The sequence below is a fragment of the Trichosurus vulpecula genome, chromosome 2 (genome assembly GCF_011100635.1).
Source record: "Trichosurus vulpecula isolate mTriVul1 chromosome 2, mTriVul1.pri, whole genome shotgun sequence".
Classification (NCBI taxonomy): Eukaryota; Metazoa; Chordata; class Mammalia; order Diprotodontia; family Phalangeridae; genus Trichosurus; species Trichosurus vulpecula.
In genome coordinates this window covers 62,143,662-62,156,975 of record NC_050574.1, presented here as the reverse complement: position 1 = coordinate 62,156,975, position 13,314 = coordinate 62,143,662, and the positions used below count along the sequence as shown (strand labels likewise).

The following is a 13,314-nucleotide window of genomic DNA, read 5'->3' as shown; positions in this document are numbered from 1 at the left end:
TCACGAAGAGCCAGACATGACTGAAAAACAACTAAGAGACAACATTGAGGTGATGGCCTTGAGAGTCACAGGGTGGGGACAAATACAGGACAGATTACAAAAGCCTTAGTGATCAAGTGGATGCCAAGGGAAAGGGAAGAGGCAAGGATTACTCTGAGAAACTTGTAAATCTGGTAAGAGGAAGTGGGGTGTAGTGAGTAGATAGAATGCTGCACTTGGAATCTGAAAAATCTGGGTTCAAATTCTAGCTCAGACACTAGCTGGGTGGCCTTAGGCAAATCCCTTTGCCTCTTTTGACCCTTCGGTTTCCTCTGTAAAGTGGTGATGCCTCATAGGATTGTTACAAGGATCAGACGAGATAATCTGTGTAAAGTATTTTGCAGATATGAAATCGCCATGTATTAAATGCTGATCATCACTATTACTGTTATCATTATTAATTGACTAGAAGGAGTTTGGTGTCAATCCACAATCACCTTTAAGTACCTACTACAATACACTATGTTAGTTTGCTGGGGTTACAAAGACAAACTCAGGACAGCCCTGCCCTCCAGGAGTTTACATTCTTATCATGGAGGAGGTGTTATACAAATGTGGGGGGGAGGGATGGGATATGTGAAAACAGGGTAAGGGCGTGTGGCACTAACAGCTCAGAAAATCAGGAAGGGCCTCCTTAAAGTTAGAATCCCACGGACCACAATTTTGCAAGGAAGTCAGCCCAGGAGGGTCAGGAACCTCTCAAGTATGGAATTCTGAGGACAAAAGACAAAAAATCCAGTGAGGAAGACATATAGCCTGAAGAGACCAACGTGGATGCTCAGGAAACTCAACAGAAATAAGGAAACTGAGAAGAGGAGAAGGCTTGGGGAGGGGGGAGTTCAGTTTGGTGCAGAAATGGAACATCCAGTGGGGAGATGTCTAGCAACAGTTGGATGTGTAGGACTTGAGGCCAGGGTGGAAGTTATGACTGGGGATGGAGAGCTGAAAGTTATCCCCATGGTGGGAACAGTTGGAGCTATGAGAGTCCATACCTCTATTGAGGTGGCAGATCTGACACAGGGTGACAATAGTCAGTAGACATTGATTAAGCACCTACTATGGGCTAGCGCTGGCAATACAGAGAAAGGCAAAAACACTCTCCTTCCCTCAAGGAGCTCTCAGTCTAATGAGGGAGATAACATGTAAACAACCTTGTCCAAACAAACCATATACTGGATATATTGAAAATAATAAACAAAGAGAAGGCACTGGCCTTTCCAGGGTCCAGGAAGGGCTTCCTGTCGAAGGTAGAATTTTAGTCAGGGACATAAGGAAGCCAGACAAGTGGAAGAATAGCTGTTAGGGTAGGGGTGCCTGTTGGGCTGGCAGGTCTAACATAGGGTGACCAGCAGAGAAAAAAGCTGCTGGGATAAAGTCAGTAGCTGTGCCGAGCATGAGATCTCTGCATAAGCCCAAAGAGGGAAGAGGCCCAAGAACCAGTCTTTGGGAAGGCACCTACATGGAAAGAGACAGAAGAGGAAGGAAAGCTGACAGAGGAGAAGCAGGCCAACGGAGCCGTCATGGCAGCCATGAAATGAAAGAGCCTCAGAAAGGAAGAGGGGCCCAGTTTCTAACTAGGGCAGGATCTTATCCCCAGGGTGATAACATGTAGAGGGTGCTGACAGCCTTTGTTCTCCTTTAGAAGGTAGAAACAACCAAACTTAGCATCTAGAGGCCAAGAATAATTAGTTCAAATGGGAAGCCATCAGGCCTCCCAAGTCCTTCCCCCAGGGTGGTTGTACCCCAGGGTGGTTGTACCCCAGGTGAGCTCCATTTCTGCCTAGCCCTACTCCGATCCTTCCCCTGGCCTCCCCAGCAGCAGCCTTATTTCTAGAGAGTCTGTTCCCTCCCCCTACCCCCATGGGATTTTTCCTGCTGTTTGCACTGAGCGCCCATATGGATAGCTAAAGCTTTGCGGGAGGGTATCAGCTACTGTCTGGAAAGTGAAGGGGATGAGGAGACAGAAAAGATCATTGGGTTTGGTGATTTCAGGCTTGGTGGGAGTCTTAAAGAGACCAAAGATGTTAAATGTGTCCTTGTTGCTCATGTGACCTGAGGAAAAGGCAAATGATTGTACCGGTCCAAATACAAACCACTCCCCCCCGCCCCAAATATGGCTCATCCAGAACCTCAGTGTGGCCCGTAACTGGTATCCTATAGTGTAGATTGAGTTTTATTTTTCTTCCTTTCTAAGAGAATAACATTATAGGTGTGCGGCTTGTATTTGAGGGCAACCTATATTCCAACTAATACGGTATGCATTCCTCCTTCCCCAGGGGACTTGAGAGCTCATCCACTTTTCACCTTCTAACCTCCAACTCCTCCTTCCTGAGTTGTTCACTCCCACACCCCAACAACGGATGCTGCACTGCAGTGCCTGACCCTGGCCCAGCTGTGCCCAGCTGTGTGTGGAGAAACAGGACTAACTCTGGAGGAGTGGGCTGGAGGAGGGAGGGTGAACTCCCCCCCCCCCACCAGGGTGCCTGGCGCTGCTGAAATGGGCTTTGGCGGAAGCTGCCTGCTGGGCACTGAGATCACCATGGCGACTCTGTTTGGAAAGGGACATTGGCAGCGACTACCAGTTGGTTGATGGGAGAGGATGGGGGGGCTTGTTAAGAGGCTCCCAAGTGACCCCGCTCCCTGTCAGGGGGCCCAAGGACTGAGTCAGTCTCTGCAGCAGGGCGGGATGCAGCTGGCTTTGGTGGTGGATGCTGACAGGCTTCTGAGGATTCCTCCCAACACTGACTCACCCCAACATTCTTTCCTATCACCCAGACCACAGTACACCTGTCACCCCAACAGAGACATCCCTCACCCTAATGTTTTTCTCTCCACTTGTCACTCTAGTTATTAGACATGTCCCCCCCCCCCAACAGAGATCCCCCACCCTTGCTTTTTCTTTCCTCATCACCTTAACTCTTTGACCTGCCACTGTAGCAGCGATAAAGATCCCCTACCCCAAAGGCCACTCCTCGACTCTCTCCCCTAGCTATTGTCAGCCTATGGCTTTGACAGAAATATGCCTCACCCCCTGTTCCCCAGTAGCTTCTCTTCCACTTGTCACCCTGCCTTAGACCTGTTGCCCTGATATCAATCCTCCTCCTAACCCAAAGACAGTTCCTCACCTGTCATTTCAGTAACCTGGCCTTGTACTCTCCAAACCAACATTCCTCCTGGGCCCCTGGCAGGCCTAACCTCAGCAGTACTAACAGCCAAACAGCCATCCGCATTGCTGAATGTCCTGGAGACAAAGAAGGGGATGCTGAGCTGAATTTGAATGTGGCTGGGCCAGAGAAGGTGGTGGGAGGAGTGGGGAGCAGACAGCACCAGGGGGAGAAGACTCTGTCCCCTTCCCTGCTCCTGATTTCATCACCACTCCCTGAGTGATGGTTCCTTCTCCAGCCCCGGGGCCATGCTGAGGGTTTGGCTCATGTGGCTGCAGTCATGGGTTTAGTGTAGGCATGTTCTGACAATGTGGGTGAGGCTGTCTGCTGAAGCCTCTCTGGCTTATGGGAGAGTAGCTTCCCATTGTCCTCTGGGCTCTGTTGGAGGAGAGGAGAGGCAGGTTCTGGGGGTGGAGGCTTAGGGAGAGAGATGAGGGCTAGGGATGGGGGATCAGCAAGGGGATAGGGTCTGAGTGAGAGGTTGGGGTGTCAGTGAAGGGAATAGGGGTTCAGGGGAAAGGATTCAGGCTCAGTTGGAAGAAAAACTGAGTAGTGGGGGTTATGAATCAGAGATAGAGGTTCAGGGAAGAGGGTGAGGGTTAAGTGAGCTAGAAGAAAGACGGATGGATGGGAGGTGAATTGGGGAAAGGGGCCAGGGACTGAACAAGAGGGGTGGCGAAGCTCAGGGAAGAGAATGCAGGTTCAGGAAGACAAAGGCTCACTGAGGTGCATGAGGGAGATAGGGGCTGAGTTGGGGGGGTGGGAAGGTTCTGTGACAAAGAAGAGAGGTCAGTAATTCCTAGGCCTAGCCTCTCGGTGTCTCTAGATTGGAAAAATAGGCGGCCCTTCTCTGAACCAGAGAAGAAGCTTTTCCAAGTCTTGGGGTCTGGTAGCAAGAAATGAGATTCCCAGGGAACCCAAAAGAAGTTTTGGGGGAAAGCTGATGATGTGTGGCTATCCCAGGCCTCTACCACCACCTAATTGGATGTCATGTTGAAATATAAAGGCCAGGCCCATAATATTTTCAGGTATTTAGGGCTAAGGGAAAACAAGTGATCGGATCATCTCCAAGGGCAGGAACCTTGTGGGTTTGAGATTTACCGTGCCTATTTCCTCAGTTTCTCTGGCATGTCCAGTTCAGAAAGCATGCTTATTGAATCAGAATGGGATTGCTGCTCCAAACTCAGCAAACATTATTAAGTGCCTACTATGTACAGAGCCCTGCATCAGCCTGGGGACGATGTGAAATTTAGATGAGACCCAGTCCTCACTCTCACAGACTTTACAATTTAGTTGGGTGATAAGACACATATGCAGACAAACCCTTTTTTTTTTTAATGTACATGAGAATTACAAACCAAATGTGGTCCAAGAAGGGAAGGATTATTACCTTCTGACAGGGCTCAGGGAGAAGGTGACATTTGACCAAAGCCTTATAAGGGGTAGGTATGTTTTCTACCAGGGGAGGTTAGGTAGGGAAAGGGAGAGAGGACATTCCTGGCATAAGAAATGACAGATGTAGGAAAGCCTTTGGGGTCGGCGGGTACAGAGAGTCCATGGCAGGGTTGGGGAATGAGGGTCAGGTGGGTCAAGAAATATGCCAAGCTGGCTTAAACATGAAGGGCCTAGAATGCCAGGCTAAGAAATTTGAATTTGATCTCATAGGCAGCAGAGAGACTATGAGCAGAAAAAGGATAAGAAGAAGGAACAACAGGGGAAACAGAGCAGCATAAGAGAAAAGAACACTGGGTCTTGGGGCCAAGAATCTGGGTTCAAATCCTGTCCCTGCTGGGTCTTCTCTGGGTACCATTGGGCAAGTATCTTTAGCTCAGTGATCCTCAGTTTCCTTGTTATAAAATGAAGGAGTTGGACTTGATGGCCTTTGACTCCCTTCCGACCACAGAGCAAAGAGCCCGTCTGTGATGGTGCTGTGTGCTAAGAGAGGAAACAAAGGCAGGAGAAAGTAAGATTCCCCATGGGCCAGAGCAGACAAAAACAACTGGATCTAGAGTCAGAAAGAGCCAGGTTCAAATCCTGCCTCAGCCACCTATAAAGCTTTGGGGCTTGGAACAGTATCTGGAACACAGTAGGTGCTAAATAAATGCTTGTTGACTGGCTGGCCTTGAGTCCTCCCAATCAAAGTCCTCTCAGTCTTGGTATTTCCTCTAAGATTTACCATCTAGACAAGACCCAAAACATGCCTTAGAATCGCTGGATGGCCTGGCGTTCTGGGCCTCAGTCTTTTTAGCTGTAAAATAGAGAGAAATCGTATTTGCTCCATAGATTTATAGAGGTTTGGGACAATGTGAGGAAGTAACAGATTTTAGGGAGCTTTGTAAAGGGCCAGATAAATAGGAGGAATTACATTGTATTTATAACTACTAGATAACAAAGCAACATATGAAAAAGCATGTAACAGTTCTTCGTGGTCTGTTTATGTAATGGTTGAGGGGACGGGGTGTGATCAGAGTGGGTGGGATAAATGATCAGGCCGCTTCTTGGAGGAGGAGGACGGTTTGGAGCTAGGGTCTGTTAGGTTGACTGTAGAACCTCAGAACACAATAGTATTAGAATATAGAACACTGGAGCAGGACTGTGGAACCTCAGAACACAAGAGTATTAGAATATAGAACACTGGAGCAGGACTGTGGAACCTCAGAACACAAGAGTATTAGAATATAGAACACTGGAGCAGGACTGTGGAACCTCAGAACACAAGAGTATTAGAATATAGAACACTGGAGCAGGACTGTGGAACCTTAGAACACAGAGCATCAGAGCTGAAGGGGGCTTGATGATATAGAATGTCAGAGTTGCTAGTGACTTTCTCAGAAGGCAGACTGTTGGAACACAGAACGTCGAAGACGGTGGGGACTTTGAGAGAATGTGTGAGTTGGAAGGAACCTTGGCGGACATCTGATCCAACTCTGTCATTTTACAATGGGCCGCTGAGGCAAGGGAGAGGGTGGTGACATGTCCAAAGTGACAGATCTAGACAGGCGAAGCCTCGTCTCCTGACTCCTGCTCTAGGGTGCCTCCTTACAATCCCAAACTGAAGAGCTGAAAAGTAGTTTCCTATAATCCAGACTTAGCATTTCCATAGAGGTAGGAGGCGGGAATGGGATGGGTGGGATATTGCTGTATAGCTGATCTTAACCTCCAACAGGGCTCAGTCCTGACTTCCTGTCTTGTGTTTCCTCCACAGCTTTCAGAAACCAACGCCAAGATCCCTCCCATCGCCCCCCACCTCCCGCAGGAGCAACTCACCCCCTCTGCCTCCCCTCCCAACTGCCCCCCAGCCTGGATCCCCAAAGCCCTCGCCTTCTTTTCCATCACCTACCCTGGACCCTGGGAACCCCTCCCCCTCCCACACACACCCCCCCTCCACGCAGAAGCGGAAGGTGAGCTCTTTCTGCACAAAACCAGCAATTGTAAATACTTTTTAAAAATGTACAAAACAAAACAGAACACAGTTTTAGACAAAAAAAAGACAAAAAAAAAGAGCGAGCGAGAGATTGCGAGAGCGAGCGAGAGATTGCGAGCGAGAGAGGCCGTGCCCGAGCAGCTCCTCCAGTATGCACTGAGAAATTTATTTACAGGTCGTTAGAGAGAAAGGAACAATACCCTATTTATTGTATATACTGTTTTATTATAAATTGTGGATTGCATATTGCACCCTGTACATCTGCTGTGGTTCCGTGGTGTGCAAATACGCATGGTGGGGGGAGGGGGGGGCGGCTCTCTAGGGACAGCTTTTCTTTCTGGTTTTTCACTCCTTTTGGGTTGTTTTCTTTTTTTCTGTTGTTGTTGTTGTTTTTTGTTGGCAGGACACACCCAAAGATCCAAATTTGTATTAAAAAAAATTAAATGGAAAAAGCAAAAAACAAAGTCAGTAATTCTTGTGTTGGCAAAGTAGGGGTGGGGCTAAGTGGCGGGAGGGAGGGACCTGCTTCCCCAAAATGGTTGCACCCACCCTGTCCCCTATCCCATCTTCTTGGACTCTCCGCCTCCAGAATCAGTACTAGATTTGCCCTCCCTCTATGCTTCACCACATCCTCATTCTCCAAATGCACAGATCCCCCTGCACCAAGGGTTCCAGCTCCAGCCCCAATGCTGGGTTTGCCTTCCCTTACTCTACATTCATCCAGAAAACATTTACCAAGTACTAATTGTGTGTAGAGGGATTGGAGATGGTGCCTGCCTACACCAAGCTGGCCATCTAATAGGAGGCCCCTACCAGCCCAGGGCTTGGGTCTCCCCTCCTTCTGGGACTCCTGGATCCTCTTCTCCCAGGCTTAGCAACAACAGGTCTGTCTATTCTCCAAGCCACCTTAGATCCCCTTGGTACCTCTCTCCAAACCCTACAAGTTTGCCATACACATAGGCCCAAATCTCCCTTTCTGCCAGGCCACCTAGAAGACTCCATCCCTAGTTCGCTCTTCTCCAGGGTATGGGCAGGAGAGAGAAAGCCAGTTACCTTAGGACTAGGCCTTCTCTGTTTGTGCTTTTGTTACACCTCCAATCCTGAGTATCTGCTCCCCACCCCTGGGCCTGTATTTTTGAGAGACTCTACATCTAAGAGCTGGAAAGGACTTCAGAAGCCATTCAATTCAATCCCTCATCTGACAGATGAAGAAACTGAGGTAAGCGATTTGCCCAAGGTCACACAGGTAGTGTCTGAGGTGGAATTTGAATCCAGCTCTTCGGACTCCAGAGTTGGTGCTCCTTCCACCATCTCATACTGCAAGCTTTTATGTGAAGCATCCAGGCAGAATAAAGCCCAGCTTCCTCTTGGTGTCCATTTCTGTTATTTCTTCCAAGAACATGAGATGACCCACCTCCATTTCCAGAGAGCTCATGGGCTTCTCATTCCAACGCTCTACACAACAGGGTCTTCTGGGACTTTTGTGAATTTAGGATTTTCTCCTGCCCCCTGGAGACATTTTTTACTATTAAAACTCACTACATATTAAGTGAGGTTTCTTCTTTGTGTTGTTTCTTATTGGAGGGAACGAAAGCTGGGGCTTGGGAAATCCAGAGGCAGAAGGTCTGATGGAAAAGACACCTCTTGCCCTCATGAAGTCTGAAGAGGGAGACATGGCCCTACAGTTAGGGTTAAGGCAAAGACATCCCCTCATTGACTCTGCCTCTATTCCCTTCATTTTCGCTGCCATTATATCATTATCCCCAAGTCTGAGAAGGTAGTTTAAGCTCCTGTCTTCTGGCAGCTTCTTGCCTGAGAAAGGCGATGGCCCCTCTCCTCAATCTAAGAAACAGAAGCCTGACCCTCAGGAAGACCCTGATCTTAGGAGGACACACAGCCATGCCCCTCAGGAAGACTGATCGGAGGTGGTCAACATCCAGCTTACTGAGCCCATTCCCCTATCAGAACATCATACTAGCTCTAAGCAAGGAGACACAGACCCTTCCCTCAAGAAGCCTCCAGTCTGGGGTCAGCAGGACACATGTCAATGATCTTAGCGTATACTCAAATGTAGACCTTGATTGTAGGGGCGGGGAGAATAAAGAGGAAGAAATTGGTCAAAGGTTCAGTGGAATCAGTCAGGAAAGGCTTCTAGGAGGAGAGAAATCTGGAATGGAAAGCCACTTGGCGGCAGGGGGAGGATACATATGGGGGGGAGGGGGTGAAGTGGAGGGTAGGTATGCAGGGAAATGAGTGGATGTGTCATGGAAGGAGCATGAAGCTTGAGTCAGGGGGGCCTTGGAGAAGGTAGGTGGAAAAGATGAAAAAGTGATTGGCATGGAGGGTCAGGGACAGCAGGGAGGCTGGGCTGAGGCTGCCATAGACAGAGGGCCCAGTGCCCATCCTGGCAGGAAAATGGGCAGGCTCAGCTCAGACACTAGGGACCTCAGTAAAAAGGCCCAGAACTCCATTCTCTCTGCTCATTCTGGTCAAACTGGATCTGAGGGGCTTTCCCCACCCCCATCCTCCCACCTGGCTATGTCCAGAGGCTACCTCCAAGGAAAGGCAGAGCAAGATTATTAAAGGCCAGGAATGGTATTTGTGATGGGCATTGAGGACTTAGGGAATGGGCTAGGGGCTCAGGAGGGGCATGGGGGCTCCATGAGGGGGACTGGAGCTGATCCAGGTGGATGGGGTCTCAACAAGGAATAGGAGTTGTGAGAGTCCTAGGGAGACTCAAGCAAGGGAATGAATGATGGTTCTTTTCGGCAGAGGGGAGTATGTTGTGGAGGATAGGCACTCCATGAGGGGGATGGAAGCTCAGTGAAATAGATTGGGGCTCATTGAGGGGGATGGAAGTTCAGTGTGGAGGAATGGATTTAGTGAGAGGACTGGGTATGTTCAGTATAGGGATGGGGAGAGAGAGAGAGACAGGGAGAGAGAGAAAGAGAGAGAGAGAGATGGAGGCTCATTGTGGCAGATGGGAATCGTATGGGGCTCTGTAAGAGAGAGATGAAGGCAAAGCAGAGGGAATGAGGACTCTGGGAAGGGAGATTAGGACTTAATAAGAAGGTAAAAGACCAAGTGTATATGATGGAAGAGGCTCACTGTTTGGGATGGAAGGGGTTAAGGGCCGGGGAGTTTTCAGGAATCTCCCCATGGGGGCCCTGGCTCAGAATTTCCATTCTTTCTGCTCACTCTGGTCTGGCAGGATCTGAGGGGCTTCTCCCCTCCCCCCCATCCCCTCCACCTGGCCACATCCTGAGGCCATGACACAATATGCTAGGGCCTTCCAAGTAGCCTTGCTCCAGCTTTATGCTGGAGGCCCATCCCAGCGGGAAAGGAAGGAGGGCAGCCCTCTGGCTGATGGGAACAGATTAGAGGAGTTGGACTCTGTGTGTGTGTGTGTGTGTGTGTGTGTGTGTGTGTGTATGTGTGTGTTGGCGTGTGTTAGCATGCATTTATCTGTGTGTGTTGTGGGGGAGGGCTGCAAGTGGAAGAAGCATCTGCAACTTAGGTGAATGGCTGCATAACACATGCATGTGCTTGTTTGTGTGCATGTGTGTGTCTCCATCAGCAGAGACCCATTATGTGGGTGTGTGTAACCAATGGTGCATTCATGTATATGTTTATTAGCAAATGCATGTGCATTGTATGTACATTTAGAGGAAGGGGCCTTCCAAGACACCTCATCAGACCCAGACAACTGCAGTGTGACCCAAGGTCACACAGGAAGGGAGTAGAAGAATGGGGATTTGAACCCAGGATCTCTCATTCCAAATCTAGCACTCATTGTACTTTACCACACTTCCTTCCTCAGCTGTGGGAGTTAGCATGTTATGTGACCAGAACTGTGCTTAAGCAAGAACGTGTGGGTCAGAACCTATGAGGCTAGCCCATTCAAAGTACATTTGATCTGGATTCAGAGGACCAGCTTTGAATCATCTGGCCCCGTCACTTTTACTGTGTGACCTTCGACAAATCACTTACCTACTCTGAGCCTCCTTTGTAATGAGGGGGTTAGACTAGGCTGCTTTTCAAGGTCCTCTCTGGCTTTAAAACGTGTGTGCTGCATGTGGTTGGATGAAAATGTATGTGGCATGGGTTTATGTGTGTAGCTATAATGTCTGAGAAAGTGGGGTGTTCTGAATATGTGTATGTGACCATGCAGGTATGGTATATGTGTCCACGTGGCTATGTGTTATGTGGCACACATATGTATTACATGACCACGTGGCTATGCATTGTGTGGCCATGTGGGTATGGCCATGTGTCCATGCAGGTATGGTATATGTGGACACAGGGCTATGTGGTACACACATGTATTGTGTGGCCATGTGGGAATGGTGTATGTGGCCACATGGCTATGCATTGTGTGGCCATGTGGGGATGGGGATGGGGATGGTATTTAGGGCCGTATTCGACTGTAGGTATGATATAGGAAAGTGCATTGTTTAGTGTTGATGCTGGAATATGACTGAGAGAGTGGTATGTGTGACTGTGGTGTGTACATGTCTGTGACTTGTGTGATACGTGTGACTTCATGGTGTGTGCCCATGTGTTTATCCATATGTGGTTCTATGTGAGAGGTGCTGGTGAATGTGGATGTGTGATGAGGGCGGGGGTGAGATTGTGGCACGTGCGTGACTGTTTATGCTTCCATGGCTCTGTGTGAATGGTATTGGTGAATGTATGTTATGACTTGTGGGGGGGAGTACATGTGACTGTGCTGTGTGTCTGGCTGTTATGCATACGTGGCTCTGTGGGAGTGGTGGAGGTGCATATGTGTGTGGCTGTGTGCCTAGGTGGCTGCGTGGGGATGGGGTGTGTAAATGGGACCCGGGTATTGGGGAGAGTCAGCGGGCCCAGCCCAGACAGCCACCCACTCCCCAGCACAGAGAGAAGCAGCAGCAGCAAGCCGAAGCTCAACTCCAGCTCCAGGCCCTGGGCTCTCAGCCCAAGGCCAAGGCCAGGGATCTGAGCTGGCTTGGGCTGGGCTGGGCTGAAGGAGGAGGAGGGAAGAGGGGGAGGCAGCTGGGGTTGGAAGCTCTGCAGAGAGAGGGGCTGTGTCTCTGTGTCCTTTCCTGTCCTTGTTGAGGGGGTGGGGGAGCGGTGGTCACTGTACAGGGAGCAGGTGTCAGGCTTATTTAGGCAGCAGGGGATGGACCAGAGCAGGGCAGACAGCCAACAGCCCCCAGGTGCACATGCGGGCACTGGCGCATGCACAGTGCCCCCCCCAACACACACGCAGGCGCATGCACACACATACACAGACACACAGAATAGAGAAGCAACAGCCCCCAGGTGTAGACACACAAACACACACACGCACACAGACAGGGCAGAAAGCCTAAAGCCCAAGGGTACCCTGATACGCACACCAGAGAGCCTACAAAATTGTGTATTGTATACAGAGGACACAAACACACAGAGACTGGTACCTTCATGCAGAGATACACACACCCTTGGCCAGGGACACACACATGGCAATACACACAGAGACACATGGGGACGCACACAGCATGCATGGAGACACAGCTGTGTATGAATTTGTGGGTGGTGGCATTTGCGGAAACAGCAATAGACCCTTGTCTAGACAAATGGACACACAACAATGAGATACATACACGAAAGCGTGTAGGATTGAACACAGAGGAACACACAAATACGGGCACATGCAAAAACACAGGCAGATGAACACCCACATGCACAGATACACACCCTTGGCGCTTGCTCGGGCACACACACACACACACACACACACACACACACACACACACATACTGAGCCCACATCCTGTTCCCAGAACCAGCTCCTCCAGGCAGAATGGGGGGGGGGGAGGTGGGGAGTGTGGGGGCCAGGAGGGTGGTGAGAAGAGAGGGCAGTCAGGAGAGGAGCCCGGGTGGGAGGGGAGGAGAGGAGAGAGGGGAGGGGAGGGAAAAGAAAAGGGAGGGGAGGGGAGGGGAGGGGAGGCACTACCTGGAGGAGGAGAGGTGAGCTCTGCCTCTGGCTGGCTCAGCTCTGTGCTGTTTGGGGGGAGAGTGGTTGCCATGGAGAAGGGACACAGGACGAATACTAATGGGGTGGCCGTGGGCGCTGCCCCCACATTGGCGAGTGGGGTGAGTGGGGGGGGGTGCTTGGACAGCAGGCTAGTGGGGAGGGTAGAGACAACTTCCTGGTCTCCCTGGTCCCGTCTCCCTTCCTCCTCCCCACTAGGAACAAATTCTCCCCAGAGTCTGGCTTCCTTCCCTCTCCCCTGGGCCACAGTCTGAGCCCCTTGCCCGCCTGACAGCCTCCCCTGGCACTCTGTGGGCACCACAGCCCTGTGATGTTTCATTTAAAGGGCCTGCGCCCGATTTCCTAGAGACCAGGAGGTGGGCACAAAAACAAGTGTATAGAGTATGGAGGTTTACTTCCTCTACCCAATAACCACCCCCACTCCCCCTCAGGTCAGGGAAAAGGCAAGGATGGGTGCCGCCCACTGTGCCCATGCCTGGAACTCTCTAGGGGGAGTGTGTGTGGGTGGGGAGAATTCAGTGCTCTACAGGAGAGGCCCAGGCTCCTTTTCCCCTGCCCTTCCCACTGGGCTCTAAGCTGGAGCTGGCTGGGGATCCCCAGGGAACTGGGTTCACCCAGGGAGTGGGCATGGAGTGGGCCCAGCAGCTGGGAGCACAGGTGCTCCCACTG

At 50.4% G+C, this 13,314-nt stretch overlaps 1 protein-coding gene across 6 annotated transcripts in view; it reads left to right on the top strand.

Moving 5' to 3' along the window:
* AHDC1 (AT-hook DNA binding motif containing 1) overlaps nt 1–7,058 on the top strand; it is an 86,690-nt gene extending 79,632 nt beyond the window's left edge. For all 6 annotated transcript variants that reach the window (XM_036742428.1, XM_036742426.1, XM_036742429.1 and 3 more), the window contains one exon: nt 6,409–7,058. The gene's annotated coding sequence lies outside the window, so the exon portion shown is untranslated. The remainder of the gene's footprint in view (nt 1–6,408) is intronic.
* The last annotated feature ends 6,256 nt before the right edge of the window (nt 7,059–13,314 follow it).